Below are 16,106 nucleotides of genomic sequence, written 5' to 3'. Positions count from 1 at the left end.
CCAAATGGGTTAAAACTATAACTTAATTTCAAAATACTACCTATCTAATGGAGAATTTATTTCAAGTGCTAATGCTGTTCAATTTACAAAACCCCTCTATTATGTAGTAGCTATGCGGAAGCCTCTACTTGGGAGTGACATTTGCCTTCTCTCCACCGGGGACTTTCCTAGGGTGGGGTCATGCTCAGCTACCCTAATTCCTTCCACATGGAGGCTATGGACATCTGCAGTTGTAAACCACGATTCTTTGACACGCAAATCCCAGATGGTGCTTTGAATTTAAGGCCCATATTGCATGCAGATTTCTACCACATATGGTTTAATTTTTTTTTTCTTATTGTTAACTCAATGCATGTTCAACGCTGGGGGGAAAAGTAGATAAATATATAACAAAAGGAAAAAGAAACCTCTCATAGCCCTACGATTGTTAATGTTTTGAAATTTATCCTAGATGTTCTCTGGGCATATTCATTGATATGTATAACTTTAATTTTTCTTACAGAAATGGTATTGTGCCCTGCCCAGCGCTGGGCTGCTTCCATCCCGTACATTCATGCTGTGGATGCCGTGGTTCACAGGTGACCTGGACGTAACCCTCATGCGCTACAAGAGCCCATGGACTTAATATCATAGTTAATTGCTGTTTACCAACAGGAAAGGAGGAGCAAGGCGGCCGTTGGGCCCCGGAGCCACCATGTGCTGAGTGTCTACTGTTTGCTAGTTGAGACACTACATGCATTATCTCAACTTCTCATACCTACCCTCAGGGATGGTTTTCACCTACTACCTCTTTGCAGGTGAGGAAACGGACACCTGGACCAGTCAGATAACAGCTCAGATTGACTTGACTGCAGAGCCAGTATTTCCTATGGCACCGCAGTTCTTCCAGCAAGGCCGCTGTGATTACCTTCAGACCAGAGGAGGCAGGGAGGGGAAGATGTTGCTCCTGGAAGAAGATGGAGATGGGGATGACTGGAGTTTCCTCTGATGGACTGAAAGGGGTGCCCAGGGGCCACTTCAAGGTCAGGAGAGGACGCGAGTGGCTAAGATCAAGCCTCAGTGGGAAGGGCAGGGTCTAGGATAGACGAATCAGGAGGCATAATGAGTTGCTTCAGGCAAGGTTGGCCCCGGGGGAAGCCGTGAGGCTGAGAGAGGTTGGTTTTCACCCATCTATGAAGTCCTCAAGCTCACCAGGTGCCTGCACCCACTCAAGGGCCCCAGACCCTATGCCTGCCTCCCAGACCTCCTTGGGCAAGACCATATCACAGCGCACGTCTCCTTCCTGTCACATCCAAACTGTCACATGTAGTTCTTGAGCTCTCAGAATGCTTCCCTGCCAGAGCTCACTAAAGAACAGCATTCGTGTTGTTAGGTTAGTGCATATTACTGGCTGAGTGGGTTTCTCTTTCTCGAATACTTACACTTTAATAGCATTGTAGGCACCAGGTGCTGCCAATACAAAAATGAAGCTACTTTCTCCTAAGCAGCTCATTGTAGTGAGGAGACAGTCACTTAAATAAGTGAATATGACACAAGGGGATATGATAGATGTATGTGCTGGGGATTATGCTGTACTTTCTCCCCTACAGACGGGTGGTTGGGTGTAGTCTTGGAAGAGACTTTCGAATGCGGCTTTGAGGGCTGATTAGGGGATGTATCCAGGCCGGATGGGGGTGGGCTGGTGGTCACTGAGCAGGGTAAGCAGCACTACTGATGCAGATGACCTCTGCTTGGCTGGATAAAACAGGAAGAGGCCAGTGGGCCGGGCTGCACGGCAGAGGGCTTCCCATGATATTATAAGACATTGGGGCTATATCCTATGGGCAGCTGGCCCCATCAGATTTAAAATTGTTTTAATCAGGGGAAAGACTTAATCTGATTTGTGTTTTGGAAAGATATTCTTGGTAACAATGAGGAGGCCAGATGAGTCACTTGGAGCCAGGGAGACCATATTCCACAGAGTCAGTAATACAGGCATTTCTAGCAGATGGAGAGGGTGAGTTGGGTCAAGGAAGCCTTTTCCCAAGGTCCCAGTGAGGGAAAGACAAGCTCTGGCCTCAAAAAATGTGGCGGTACTGTCTGGTTTCTGGGTAGGTGAGAGGAGCGACGACCTACCCCCCAGCTCCTGGTTTTCACACCGAGGGGCTGAAGGCACCTGATGCTTGGCCAGGGGTTGGGGGGGGGGTGGGATGGGGACTGCCTTTGCAGAGCCTTTAAAGAAATTAAGACTTCAGTTATTTATGAATCCTGATAAATCCTGGGATTGGCCAGTGGAGGCCCTGGATACCTTTGCTGTGCTTGCTTTTTAACGGCGACCAAGTTTTGTAAAACTCTTCTGCTTCTGGAGGCAGGGAACAACACAGGGTTCTGGATGATTCATCAGGCCTCTGGCTGGGAAGTGACTTTCAGGTGGGCAGGAGGGCTCCCACCTGGAGAGAAAGCCAGTCAGACTTCGGAGTGAGAGCCAGTGCAGGCAGGGTATGGTCTGCCTCTTGGGCAGAATAGTTCATCTTAAAATTCACTTAAAGAGACAATGGAGTTTCCTGGTTAAGAGCAGGGACTCTGGAGTCAGACTGTGGGTTCAAATCCTAGCCCCTCCACTCCCTTACTATCTTCCTTGGAAAAGCCACTTTATCTCTCTGTCCCTCAGTTTTCTCATCTGTAATATAGAGGCAATAATGATACCCATTTTCCAGGTTTGTTGTGTGTATTAAATGAGGTAATATGCCTGCAGGATTTAGAGCAGTGAGCTCCTCGTGAGTACCATACATACGTTTGCTTTACTAGAGACGCAGGGCGGTGTAAGCTCCCAGGAAGTAAGCGTGCCCAGATTCAGCCTGGTCCCCTCCAATGTAGGCAGCAGCTGCACCCCAAGACACCACCCTTCTCTCCTCCCAACTTCCTGCAGATCCAAGGACCAACTGATGCCCAGACACACCCAATTAGGGGGCAGGGGAGGGGTGGCGTGGCACCTACCACCTGTCCAGAGCCCAGAGCAGCCAGGGCAGGAATCTTCCCCTGCCCAGACTGTCCAGCTGTACCTGGACCTTGCCCTGCCAGATCACCCCTTGCCTGGAGCTTCAAAGTGGTTTATTTTTTCCTCTTGCATTTGGATTCCAGAAATATTTAATGGGGTGTGTTAGAGCAAAACAGCCGTAACTTGCAATCTTTCTCTCAAGATTAAACAGGTGCATAATCCTTCTTTAGCCAAGCTCGTCAGCTGCAGCAGCTGGGAGCTCCCCATGTCTGTGGGCCTCTGTGGTTGTGCCTTCCTCCCGTCTTTGGGGCTCCCCAAATGCTCCTCTGTTCGGGGCCTTCCCGACATTCCCCAGCTGTCCTGGCCCAGTACAAAGCATTGCACTCCCGCATCGTAGCTGTGAGAGTCTGAAGTAAAAATGAAAAATATTTTTCTGTCAGCAGGTGCCTTTGGCTGAATTCACGTGATTTTGGAGGTGGGGGGTGTTAAGCTCAGTGGAAACCACACCGTGACAGGCATGTGGAGCCGTTTAGGTGAGCTCCCTGCCTCCTTCCCCTCCCAGGTGGCTCTGGCTCCCACGTTAGGGAATGTTCCCGGCATGTCCTCAGGGACAGCCTGGCAGGGGCTCAGCCCACAGGCCAGGCCTTGAAGCGGTTCTGCCTCCCCGCGGGCGAGGCAGCTCAGCTGGCCTGATGGGTGTGCTTTCTGCCACCACTCTTTTTTCTGGAAGTTTCACAGTCGTGTTCTAATACAAACAATACTGTCGGAGAGTCCGGTGGCCCCTCGGGAATTCCACTGAGCAGTGATTGATGGGCCCGAGGACAGAGCCGTGGGCCCACATCGGTCACACCTCCCGCCTGGCTCCAGAACTGGCCTGTTAGCACAGCCTGACTTGGATCATTTGTCTCCAAGTACCAGGGGATTTTCAAACAGCTGTGGAGCCAACCATTTCAAAAAGGAACATAGTTCTGGTTTGTGGTAAGAATAACACACACCGCATGTGCTCCAGAATCCAGGCCTCCGAATTCCTGGAGCGCTGGGTGTGACGGCCTTTCCTCTTTGGGCCTGCCGTGTCACCGCTTCACCTCAGTGCACAAATGGTTATGCCATTTAGGGCCACCGTGGGACTCAAACTCAGGGCACGCAGACATGGAGGACATTTTCCTCTCTTCTCCTTTCCCTGTGACCTCATTTCTGTCAAACCCCAGAGGGGAGTGGTGCCTGTTGCCAAAACCTGGGCCAGGAAGGACGTTTCTTTCCACAGATGCAAAACTATATTCCTTTCCTCTTCTGTCCTCTCCTTGCCCCTAATCCCTTAGTTGTGCAGTGTTAGTATGAAAAAGCAAAAAAGGAAGTGCAGAGAGTCAGCAGTGTGTAAGAGGCCACTTCCCCTCCTTTCCCTCGGCAGCCTAGCAAGGGAGCCCCACAGGATGGAAGGCCTCCTCCCTCCATGTCCTTCTGCTTGGAAGTCGGCCTCTCTCCTGCTGGGAGAGCTGGGGGAGCAGCAGCGTGGGTCTTTGACCCACGGGGCACAGGTTAGCCTTGTCTGCTCCAGGAGGGCTGGCACTGGGTTCTCAGAGGGGATGATGGACTGAGGCTGGCAGTAGATACACAATAAAGATGCTAAGAAGGAGAAAGAGAGACCAAGAAAGGGAAGACAGCGTATCAGAGGCTGGTAATCAGCAAGACACAATGACCTGAGGTGGAGAACAGAGAGGGAAGTGAGAGCAAGAGCAGGGGCATACAGCCACCCTCAGCAGGAAGGAGAGTAGAGCAGCGAGGTCTCCAGAGCCCCACGGACTGTCCCGTACCCCAGGCCAACCTCATGGCTGTTTGATGGGACTGGGACTCCAGGCGGGACCTGAGACTGGGATCCCCCCCCCCCAACTTTATTTCTTCCAGAACTGCCAACCCAGGTTGAAAGGAAGGGAGGAGAGACTTCTCCATCCATCCTGCCCACCCCAGGGCTGGCTTGTGGGAAGGGTGCCTCTGAGAGCGGGTGCAGCCTCCTGAACCTCGCCATTTGTGTCCAAGTGAGCTGGAAAATTCTGGAGCCCAGTAGACTCAGCCAAGGGACCAGCCAGCCAGCAGACCAATGCCTTCCAAAGATGCTGTCTTCTTCTCGTCTGATGTGGGGCCAAGTGATTGGGACACTGGTGGACACTGAAGGGCCATGGGAAAGCAGGGTTTATAGATCCCAACAGTGTCTGTGATATTGGAGTGGCTTATCTACAGGATGTCATGGAGAGCCCAGTCAGGGTTTAGTTCTTTTGTCTGCTTCAAAGCTATCTCTACAGGGAAAAAAAAATCCAATCTTGGAGATGTTGGCCCAGGCATGATCCTCACAGATGACATAAACAAGCTACCCAGGGACATGGGCAACCCTTACTGTGACTCCTCTGCTTACCCTCTAGCAGGGGAGTGACTAGCATTTGCTGAGCCTGGATGGTCCTTCTCCCTTTCTCATTCCTCCACCTCTACTCCTACAGTGTGTGAAGAGAGGACTCGGAACATAAGTATCCTACTTACACACGCATATACACACACAGACATATTCACTATGAAAGTAATCATAACCACTTACAGAACATTTGAAAACAGAGAAGGAAAAAAAATCCCCATGATCTCACTTAACAAAGCAGCTGGGACAATTTGAGGATTATTTCTATTTACCTTTTGTCATATGAAAATGCTAATTTAAACACAGTAGTAGTTTTATTCTCAGTACGATTCTGTGCCCTCCTTTTCTCATTTAATATTTTGTCATAAGAATTTTAGATGTTGTTGTATAGCCTTGACAGTTATCAGTGAACATGAGAGATTAATATTCCAGGAAATGGATGGACAATGGACAAGAGTCCCATGGTTTGTTTTGGATATTAGGTGATTTCTGCGTTTTCAGTTCTCTGCAGTATAGCCTTTTCACAGTTTGAATTTGTCTCTGGGAGAGATGTACCACCAGTTTTGCATTACGTTAGCCCAGCACCATAGACAAGGGTCGCCATCTTTATATATATATATATATATATATATATATATATATATTTATACATACATATGAAATTTATTGTCAAGTCAGCTAACATACAGTGTACATACAGTGTGCTCTTGGTTTTGGGGGTAGATTCCCGTGATTCATCACTTACATACAACACCCAGTGCTCATCCCGAAAGTGCCCTTCTCAGTGAAGGGCTGCCGTCTTTTGACCCTGTGCCATTTGCTGCAAAGGAAACTGTGTCAAGAGTGTGGATGAGTCAGTGCGCATCCACGACCATTGCTGGGCTGGCTCAGCCCCTTCTGGGTGAAGGGTGCCACAGATTACTACTGTTGTTGTAGTTTCTAAGTCAATGGATCAATTGTTGGAGTAAAGCAAGTTACAGGCTCATCATTCCCAGTTGGGTGGGCTCTGGAGAAATGGCCTTAGCTGGGACTGCTGGGACAGATTTTAGGGGACATTTGTGGCCCTTTTGAAATGCACCAGGTGCCTCTCAGGGTGGGCCACCTGTCCACCTCCCCCCAGTCCTGAGCAGGAAGCAAAGTTATCCTGACAAAGGTGCACCCACCTCTTCCATCCCTGAGGGAAGTACTTACTGCTTCTCATTTGCCTGAAGCTCTAGGATCCCACCCTACAATGTCCCCATCAGCAGTAGTAAGGGCACAGATGGGGGTGGGGCTGGCTATGCTGTGCGTTTCTCAGCACCACCCTTTCATTTCACTGAATTAAATTCAAGGAGATGCAAATCCCAGGAAATGTTGTTTGTAAATGCAGAAAATTTGAAATACACAACTATCGAAGAACAGAGCACATCATTTGTCAAAATAATAGCATAGAAACTATGCTATTGATATAGGATGCTATTTGTAATGCATATTTGTGGGGAAAGCATGAGTCCAGGTTTTTTAAAATTAATTTATTTTGAGAGAGAAATTCAGAGAAGGTGTGTGTGTGCACACATATGCGTGCGGGGGAGGGGCAGAGAGTGAGAATCTTGAGCAGGCTGCACTGCCAGCACATAGCCTGATGCAGGGCTCTAACACAACCATGAGATCATGACCTAAACCAAAGTCAAGAGTCAGACGCTCAAGTGATTGAGCCGCCCACGTGCCCCTATAAAGGTGCATATATCTTTTTTTTTTTTTTTTTTTTTTTTTTTATGCTGGGTATGAAGCCTAATGCTGGCCTTGATCTCACAACCCTGAGATCAAGACGAGAGCTGAGCTCAAGAATTGGATGCTTAACTGGCTGAGCCACCCAGGTGCCCCACGATCTCAGTTTTTACTGAATAAATGACACACACACACATACACATGCAAGTTTAGGATGCTAAAAATATACACTTAAATGTTAAAATGCTATTTCTGGATAATGAAATGATGGGTGAACTTTACTGTCCTCTTTTCACTTAATTATATTTTCCACTTTAATATAATTAGCATACAATAGTTGTGTAATTGTTAAAAGGTGCTCTTTATAGTACAAAAATATCTGTCACCCACATTTCTTTTCACTTCACAAAGCCTTTCATAAATACTATTGTATTTGATCATCATGGCAACACAGGAATAAATCAAGAACAGTATTAAATAAAATTTATTCGATAAAAATGTATTAAATAAAATAAAATTCAGTAAATCTCACACGCCATTTTATAGATGAAGAAATAGATGTTCTGGGGGCTCTCACGGTACCATGTTCTTTCAGGATGGACTCTCCATTCTAGACTGTCAGCTCCCTGCGTCCAACAGGCAATCTCTGAGCTGCATTCCGCTTAAAACAAAACAAAACAAAACAAAACACAAAAAGATCAGTTTCCTAACTTCTTCAATCTGGACAAGAGAGCTAAGAACACAGCTCTGATCATTTCCCGGCCCTGCCCAGAGCCTCCAGTGGCTCCTCTTGACTGCAGGGCAGGGGTCCTCAATTCCGGACATTCTGAGCTGGATCATCCTTTGTTGTGGGAGTGTCCTGTGCACTGTAGGGTTGTTAGCAGCATCTCTGGCCTCTTGGTAGATGCCAGTAGCACCCGCCCCGACCTCCCCCACTTCCCTCAACACATACCCAGTTGCGTCAGCCAAAAATGCCTACAGACATTTTGTCTCTAGACAAAATTGTGCTCGGCTGGGAACCAGCCAGCGTCCCTGAGCCCCTACCCAGGCCTCTGGTGACTTCTGTACCAACTCCCTTGCCAGGGCCTGTCTCACAACCTCGGCATCTGTGTGATCCCTCACCTCCACCTTCTTCACATCTAACTTCTCGGGCAGGTGGAACCCGTGTACCCATGGGGGCGGGGGGCTTCCTCTGTGGCCTCACGGCACCCCGTGCTAGCCCTTCCTGTTGGTGTGTGGAAATCCCCAACTGCTTGTCTGTCTCCTCAGTGGAGTGTGAGCTCTCGAGCACAGGGCCTGTGTGGCGCCCACCTCCTAGACCTTCGTGCCTGGGAAGGAGACATGGCACACACTTTATAAAATACTTGCATTGGAAGGAAGAAGAGAATGCAAAAGGGAGCAAAGTTACTTGCACTTTCATGATCCAGCAATCTCATTTTTTTGTATTGTTCGAAAGGTCCGTTTATGACTTGTCAAGACTTGTCGTGAACTGGAAGAGGACTGTACACGCAGTCACAGCTGAGCTTGTCCTTACCAGCCCAGGGAAATGGAGAGTTCTGATGAGTGGCCTTAGAGAAGCAGCAGCAGGAGCCGCAGTGACATAACACCAGTGGATGTGAGTTTCTCAGGCCTCTGCCTCTCTGAGCCTCAGTTTCCTACTCTGAAAACGTGAATCATAAAAATGCCCGCCTCGGAGTTGAGAGCGGGGATGCATTGAGCTGGAACATGTGGCTCCCCCAGCGGTCCCAGGTGTGTAAAGAGTGTTCAGCCCATGGTAATTGAATCAAAGTTACAATCTGACTTGTAGCATCTGTAGGACCCCCACCAGGGCCATGATCTGATATTGGAACCGGCCCTGAGGGATTCCCTTTCTTGTCCCGGCCTCCTGAAGCGAGCTGACAGGACAGCCTTTGATGGCTCCTGTCCTGTCCTGTGATTTGCATTTTCCAATACCTCAGAGGCATTCACCATTTTCTACTTGTTCCCTTTGGGTTATTCCCTGGTTGTCGGGGCTTTCTCCCATGTTACTGAACGCTCCATCCCTGGGCTGGAGCCTGGAAACTCAGGCTCAGGACAGCTGCAGCTTGCAGTTGGGAACAAAGCTCCCAAGAGCGGTGTCCCTGGGCAGCATTGAAGCCCACTGAGGCTCCTCTTACTCTGGGGTTTGGCTCCAAGGAAGTGGCAGCAACGGTAGGAGGCAGGATGGCCCTTTCCATGCAGCAGGGTCTTGTGATGCCTTTGTGGCCCTGCCCTCAGAGACTACTGCTGCTGTAGGTTTGGAATGTCCAGTGTGGAGTCCAGGGACATAAACACGAAACCCACTGATAGTAATACCACATGGTGCTCTAAACCATGGATTTTTTTTTTTTTTTTATCCATTTTTGTCCCATGGATATCATGGGAATTCATTATTTCCTTCATTGCTTAGGCTGCTAGGTAGCTCAGAGTCCAAATCGTGTCCTGTCTCCCTGCACCTGAGGCAGATCGTTTAGTGTGCACATTTGTGAGGTCATCTGACTTTTCTTTTCTTATTCACATTTCCCTTCAGTCACTCAACAGTTATTATTGTTATTATCCTGAACAGAACCTTGTGTGAGGTTCACAGAATCATGTCTCAACAACCAGGATGCTGGACAAAGGACACACCGGTCCCCCTCTGTCCCGTTGTCTGTGTGCAGTAGCCAAAGGCTTCAGGAGTCAGAGGCCCAAAGAGCTGGGGTCGCTTCTGTCGTAGGTTGTAAGTTCATTGAAAATCCTGCCCTGTCGGTTTATTTTCTTTCAGTCCCATGTGAGGCAGTGCTAGTTTTCACAGCTCTTCACAGGACTCAACACCTGGTACGAAAGACGAATTAAAGTGGATCCGCATGCCAGGCACATTTTGGTTAAGTCAGATGATTTTCAAAAGAAATTCTCTGAGACTCCTCACAGCCTTTCGGGAGATGTCCCTTCCACCCTCCCTCTCCCTCTCCTCCCCACCCCCCCGCCCCGGCTCTCTCTCTGAATCTCCCCTCGTCTCACATGTGCCCCACTCGCCTTTCTTTTCTTCCATCCAACATACCATCACTAGCTAAACAAGTTACTTCACTTATTTGAGCGTCAGGTTTTTTTTTTTTTTTTCAATCCCTAAAAGAGGAATTGAAAAACACCTCATAGGAAGATTGTGTGAATTACATTAAATTTATTTGTGTAAAGCACTTAGCATATTGTCTGACACAGGAGAAGTGTAACAAACGCTATTTTTATTCAATCATTCAACAAACATTTATGATATACCATATGTTGAATGCTGGACACACACGATCAGATATTTCCCAAGGGAAAAATAATTCTCTTTATTTAAATACACACATACCCCATAGTAATCTGGGGCAGAGAAGCACTGAGACCCCACTAATGGTGCATACTGTGAAAGTCCTAGAAGAGGCTGGATCGGCACATGGCTTCATCTTCTCTGGAAACCTTTCCCGGGTTGGCGTCAGCAGTTCTTGTCTCCTTCCCTCGCCTCTCCCTCCTTTGGCGTCTGAGACCCTCCTTCTCTGGTTCAGGGTTACCTTTAGGGTCGCAGCTCCTGGCTGCACTTTAGGCCAGGCAATTCCAGGACTATACTCCACTGTCCAGTCCTACTTGGGCTACTTCAATTGCCACTATCTTTATGCAAATTAGCCCCCAAAAGAGGACTCTTAATGTTATATTTGCTTCCTCCCCTTTTTTTTCTAATCACGGCCTGACTGCTTTCCGTTTCCCTCTCTGCTTTTGTGAACCTGTTGTGCCCGTGGCGCTCACAGGCTCTAAACACCGTCCATTCAGTGATGCCACGAGTGATTAATCTGTGGCTAGTTTCCTTCCATCTTCCCCAGAGCGTGTGCAGGGCCCATTCATCAAGATGCCCAGATAATTGAAGCAATCCACCTTCGTTCAGGGCCACGCTCTGGGCAGTGATGCTGGCCCGGAGAGCTGTTGTGTTGCATGTAATTACTCTTCCCGTGTGAATCCCCGGGGCCCCTCTCTGCCTCTTGCAGATCCCCATCACCTTGAACGGTGTTTCTGCACATGCCTCTCCCCTCCTCTCCACCAAGTCCTTCTGTGGACGTTCATCCCGGGCTGGCTTTCACGATGTTTTACCCTGACCCTGAGAAGAGCCGTTGGCATTGACAGAGCAGGCAGACGGACTCACTGAAACTGCGGTTAGAGGGAGCTGAGTTGGCCACTGGAGAGAACTGTCTTCCCTGAGGTTTGGAGAAGCAGAGATCCACTACCACGAAGGTGGTGTGATGTTTCTCAGAGAGCTCGAGGGAAAGGACAGAATGGGGATCTCTTTTGACAGATGACTGGCGAACTGGATGTCCTCCCTGACCTGCGTCCAGTGGAAGGAGAGCTGTTAAGCTCAGAGGTGGCCTTAGCCACTGTCTGCTCCAGCTGCCCTCACAATGCCAACCTTGGGATGCCTTTTCTTAGCACAGATCCTCTTTAATTATTCACTTATTCACTCATTTACTTATCTCACAGATATTTGGGATGCACGGCATTGCACTGCCATATCCTTGCTTCCCAAGCACGATGTGGGTAGAGGTGACGGCAACAAAGTGGTGTCCCGCTAACCTGGAGGAATGAAAAAGTTGTATAAATATCATCAATATTGTCTCCAGACCGTCAAGTTGATAAAAGCAATAAACATCACCGATTGTTTTAGGGGATATTCTGCAAGGGAGGCTTTGCATTCAAGAGGATATTATTTCTTCCAACCAGTGCCAATCAACAATGGCAACGAAACAAAGAGGCATAAATCACCGCAATAAAGAAGACTCTCGTGAGTATGACCTTGTAGCTGTATGCCGCAGCAAAGGATCTGAAGCCCAGGATTAGACTTAGTGGTGTAACCTCAGAGACCCAGAGAATGTGAGGTTGTCATTGTCCTTGAAGCCCTGAAGAGTCTGACTGCCTCACTTGGAGTTCAAGTCTCCCAGAAGGTGGCCCCAACTTGATTTTCTCCTAACAAGCTGCATTAGACCTTTAGAGGAAGCAGCACTGTCATGATCGTGGTGTCTCATTTCTACTCTCCATAGAAGTGAATATACGATATTAAAAACCATAGAATAAGTACAAGGAACACAACTCTAATTTTCTCCATAATGTTTTCTTGATGCTTTTTTAAAAATAGCAAGCAACAGATTCTTAAGCAAAAGTTGGTGTCCTTGCTGTGTTGATGTCTTGCATATGTGCTGAGTTTGATAGAGGGTAACCCATATTGTCCACTTTGTCCCCATAAGAACCCTCCATTCAGTCGGCTCTGATCTCGATCCCAAGCTCAGGACTTTGTTTTCTCATGAACTTCCTTTGTGCCAGAATATTTCTTTTCTTCTCTGTCTACATAACTTTTTACTTTTCATCTACAGCCCTGTTTAAATTATGGCCCAACCCTCCCAAACCGGGAAGCCTCCATGGTCATTCCCATACAGGGAAAGCTTTCTTGCCACATCACTTAATAACATACCACTTTGTGACATGTCCCACATTGTTACTTCATGTGTGTATTTAATTTAAGTGTTCCTGTGTCCATTTCCTAATGAGCCTATGAGTTTTTGAGGGCAAGACTCAGGTGTTACATTTCTGTCTCTCCTTTTGATGCTGCTGGGTGATAGACAGCACTCACATTTTAAGGAAGCTTGTTCCTTGAGTCAGTACTTCTCAATCTGAGGAGCAGAGAGACTCACTTTAGGAGTAGAAATTCTCTGAGACACTGAGAATACATTGCATCCTGAAAACATTGCGCTAAAAGTGGGTGATCCCTTGGTGCCAACGGAATAGTAAATTAAAATGCACAATCAAGCACTGATTAACATGAAGTGAAAATACAAAACTTAAATGTCATTACAACGTCATTGCTTAGGGAATATATCCCTAGCACCCTCTTCCACTCCTATCCCTGCTCTCCACTGTCTTGTTCCACTACAATCCGTGTGCACCAGGGGAGTGGGAACAGGCCAACTGCATTTCTATGGGGTGAGAAGCTTGGAAAAACCTAGAGCTTTAGATCCTTAGTACATTTAGATTCTGGTACAGCATCTTCAGGTCAAATTTCTTTGTGTTAGAGCAAGGACCAGGAGAAAAACCATCAAGGTAAGTGCAAGATTCAAGGTAGAGAGAGGGGTTGCTGATGCCAGATGCTGTGGGTTACGTGGCATGGATGCAAGGAAGTGGGCATAGTTTGTAATATACCGCTCATGAGGAAAGAGGTATAAAAGGATTTCAATCTAAATTGGAACCACAGGATATGAAATAAAGAATCCCATGCATTTGCCCTCAGAAGAATGGAATTTCAGAACCAAGATACTGTAAATTCAGAACCAAGATTTTCTGTAAATGCTTGATTTACAGAAGAGTGAGCCTCAACTCCTCAGCAAGAACATCTGTCAAGAATCCCTTCCTATCTTCAAGTCCATGAACTTTCTATACTTGGACTTTGGCTGGACTTCCCCCTCTTTGCACTCCTTGCCCATAAATATAGCCTGCCCCAAACCCTCAATGGACTTGCCTGTAGCTTGCTAAGGAATGCATTTTCTGAATTTTGGTTGTGCTGTTATTCCCAAATAAATCTAAATTCTGGTGATTTGAGCTTGCCTCAGTTTACCTCTTTATTTAGATCAACCGAGGGAAGATGAGAGGGAGCCAGACTATAGCAGTAGATTGGGTATTGTAGGAGGTAAGAAGATGAAGGTAGAAGGGAAGGGGCTGGAAACTTGAGGAGGAGCAGAGATGAAAGAAAGTCTTTATTATTTAGTTTCTTAATATGGAGATGAGCACATTTATATTCCCTGTAGGTCCTCATCTTCTTCAGTCCGATGGGGAAACAAAGCAGACAGCTGCAGCCACGGGAGACAGACTGGACTGACCCTCTTCACCCCAAACCCAAAATTCCATGGAAAGGTTCTCACTGATCCAGCTGAGTCTTTAGGAGCCCAACTAAGGGTCAAAAATTTTGTATCGAGGCTGTGGGGAGGAGGTCCTACGTAAGTACATGCCAGCACCTATGGAGGTCATGCAGATGGAATGGAAAGGAGAGCAGTTTTCAATGAAGAGGGGTGTTCATTAATGTGTGTAGTTTGGAGGTGGAAGAGAGTTTAGAAAATTTGAGAAGCTCATAACTCAAGCTTATTTTGTTTTGTTTTTTGTTCTTGGAGAAGTTAGGGCCACTGCAAAGAGTTAGGGGGTCGATGGAGATTTGAGTTACTGAGGGCTTGGAATATTACAATGCAAAATGAGAAAGCCAGCAGAGCAACTGAGCAACTGGGACATGCATTCAAGGGTAGGAAGCATTGTTGTGTCATGGTATCAATACTGATTTTTTCACTTAATGGACATTATTGATGACAACCTCCATTATCTCCCAGCATCCTAAACATAGATGGCACCAATAAAAGCAGATAGTTGGGCTGATCCAGGGTTGGAGAGCGGCAATATAGATGCATCAGGAAAGGAGGCAAACCAGTGGAGGAGAGGGGAAGGGCTGAAGTAAGTGTCCACACAAGAGTAAGTGTCCACACAACTTGGTATACAGACCGGGACTGATGTTTTGTTTTTCATTTTAAAAGGGAGTATTTAATTCAACATAGCAATGAGAACTGAACAGTATTAAAAACAGGAGTGGCTTAAAATGCATTTTAATCTAGTTTCCTTTGGAGGAGTTTGCTAGTTCTCTACAGCAAAAGGATGCTAGGAAAATGTCCGTAGAAAACAGAAATTCTCTCAGGATGCACATCTAAAATTCTTAAAAGGGCTTAAAGATTCAGGGAGGAGCTAACCAACTGTTGTGTTTCAGTAGTGCGTCTTATCATGGCCCTTGCAAATGGAAATGACCCTTCAGGTAAGGCGGGCACATTGTGGTTTGCTGAGGAAAGTTCCATGTAATTATCAATGGCACCTCTTTTCACTATTGAGAGGTCCCAATTTTGATCTTAGTCAGCTCATACTTGGTCAGGTCTGAAGTGACTAGGGCAAGTGGTCTCTCAGTAATGTCACTTCTTTGTGTGTGGTGCTGCAGGCCTGATGATCTGGAAGGAGTAAACTTTGGCTCTCAAACTGCTTCTCTCTTCTTGGTGTGAATGGAGACTCCTGGAAGTCACCAGTGCCTGCAGATCTGGGGTCCAAAGAGAAAGGATCAGTGATAGAAACAAAGCTACCCTGTCCTGCTGGTTCCCCGTAGGGGAAGCCACATAAGCAAAGGCTAGAGAAAATGGTTACATTCTTTGTTGCAGATGGCTTAGAAAATACTGCCCATACTGAACTGGATTCCCCTAGGCCATTTGATACACCCAGGGTGCCTCAAGGCAGGAAGTCCCAGAAACCACAGGCAGTTTGTGACCGCCCACTTCAGCTTTTTTCAGCATGAAAAAGACATGGGCCATGCAGGAATCATCTTTGTTTCTTGCCACAGTGAAGACCGATGATGTCTTGCATAAAGTAGATTCTCAATACATACGTGACTGAATGCGTGTCCTCTACAGGACAGACTGGGGTTGTTCTGTCTTAGAGGTGCCTCAGTTGGTGGCCTTCAACTTGGTATACAGACCTATATGTGTACAATGCAGCACAGAAGATGGGGCAGGTGAAGGTGGGGAAGAAGGCTGGCACGAGCTGGGATAGATTTTTTTTTCCTGAGCCCAGCTGGTGATCAGCTTATACCCTAAAGCAGAAGGATTAATAACCAGAGTAATTTTATCCCCATCAGAATGTAACTACAGATGTGGGCTTATTGGGTGAAACAGCTAATCCTTTCTACATTTGGCTCACTCATGAAATACGATGCCTGGGGTTGTCAAAAGCACTATTTCCACATGGGCGTGCTGCTGGGTGTGCAGCTCTCCTGGGCTGTGTGGGCAGCTGTCGACTGTCTGTGCTCTTGCTGTGGGTGAACTGACTTCTCACTGGACTGATGGAGGGGAAGGGAACAGGCCTGTGTGTATGTGTGGACACTGAGAGGAGGGAGGGTGTGGTTGAAGGAAAATGTCAGGTGTTGGAGTAGGT

This window comes from Panthera uncia, chromosome B4, assembly GCF_023721935.1.
Source record: "Panthera uncia isolate 11264 chromosome B4, Puncia_PCG_1.0, whole genome shotgun sequence".
In the NCBI taxonomy this organism is placed as follows: domain Eukaryota; kingdom Metazoa; phylum Chordata; class Mammalia; order Carnivora; family Felidae; genus Panthera; species Panthera uncia.
Note: the sequence above shows the minus strand (reverse complement) of the source record.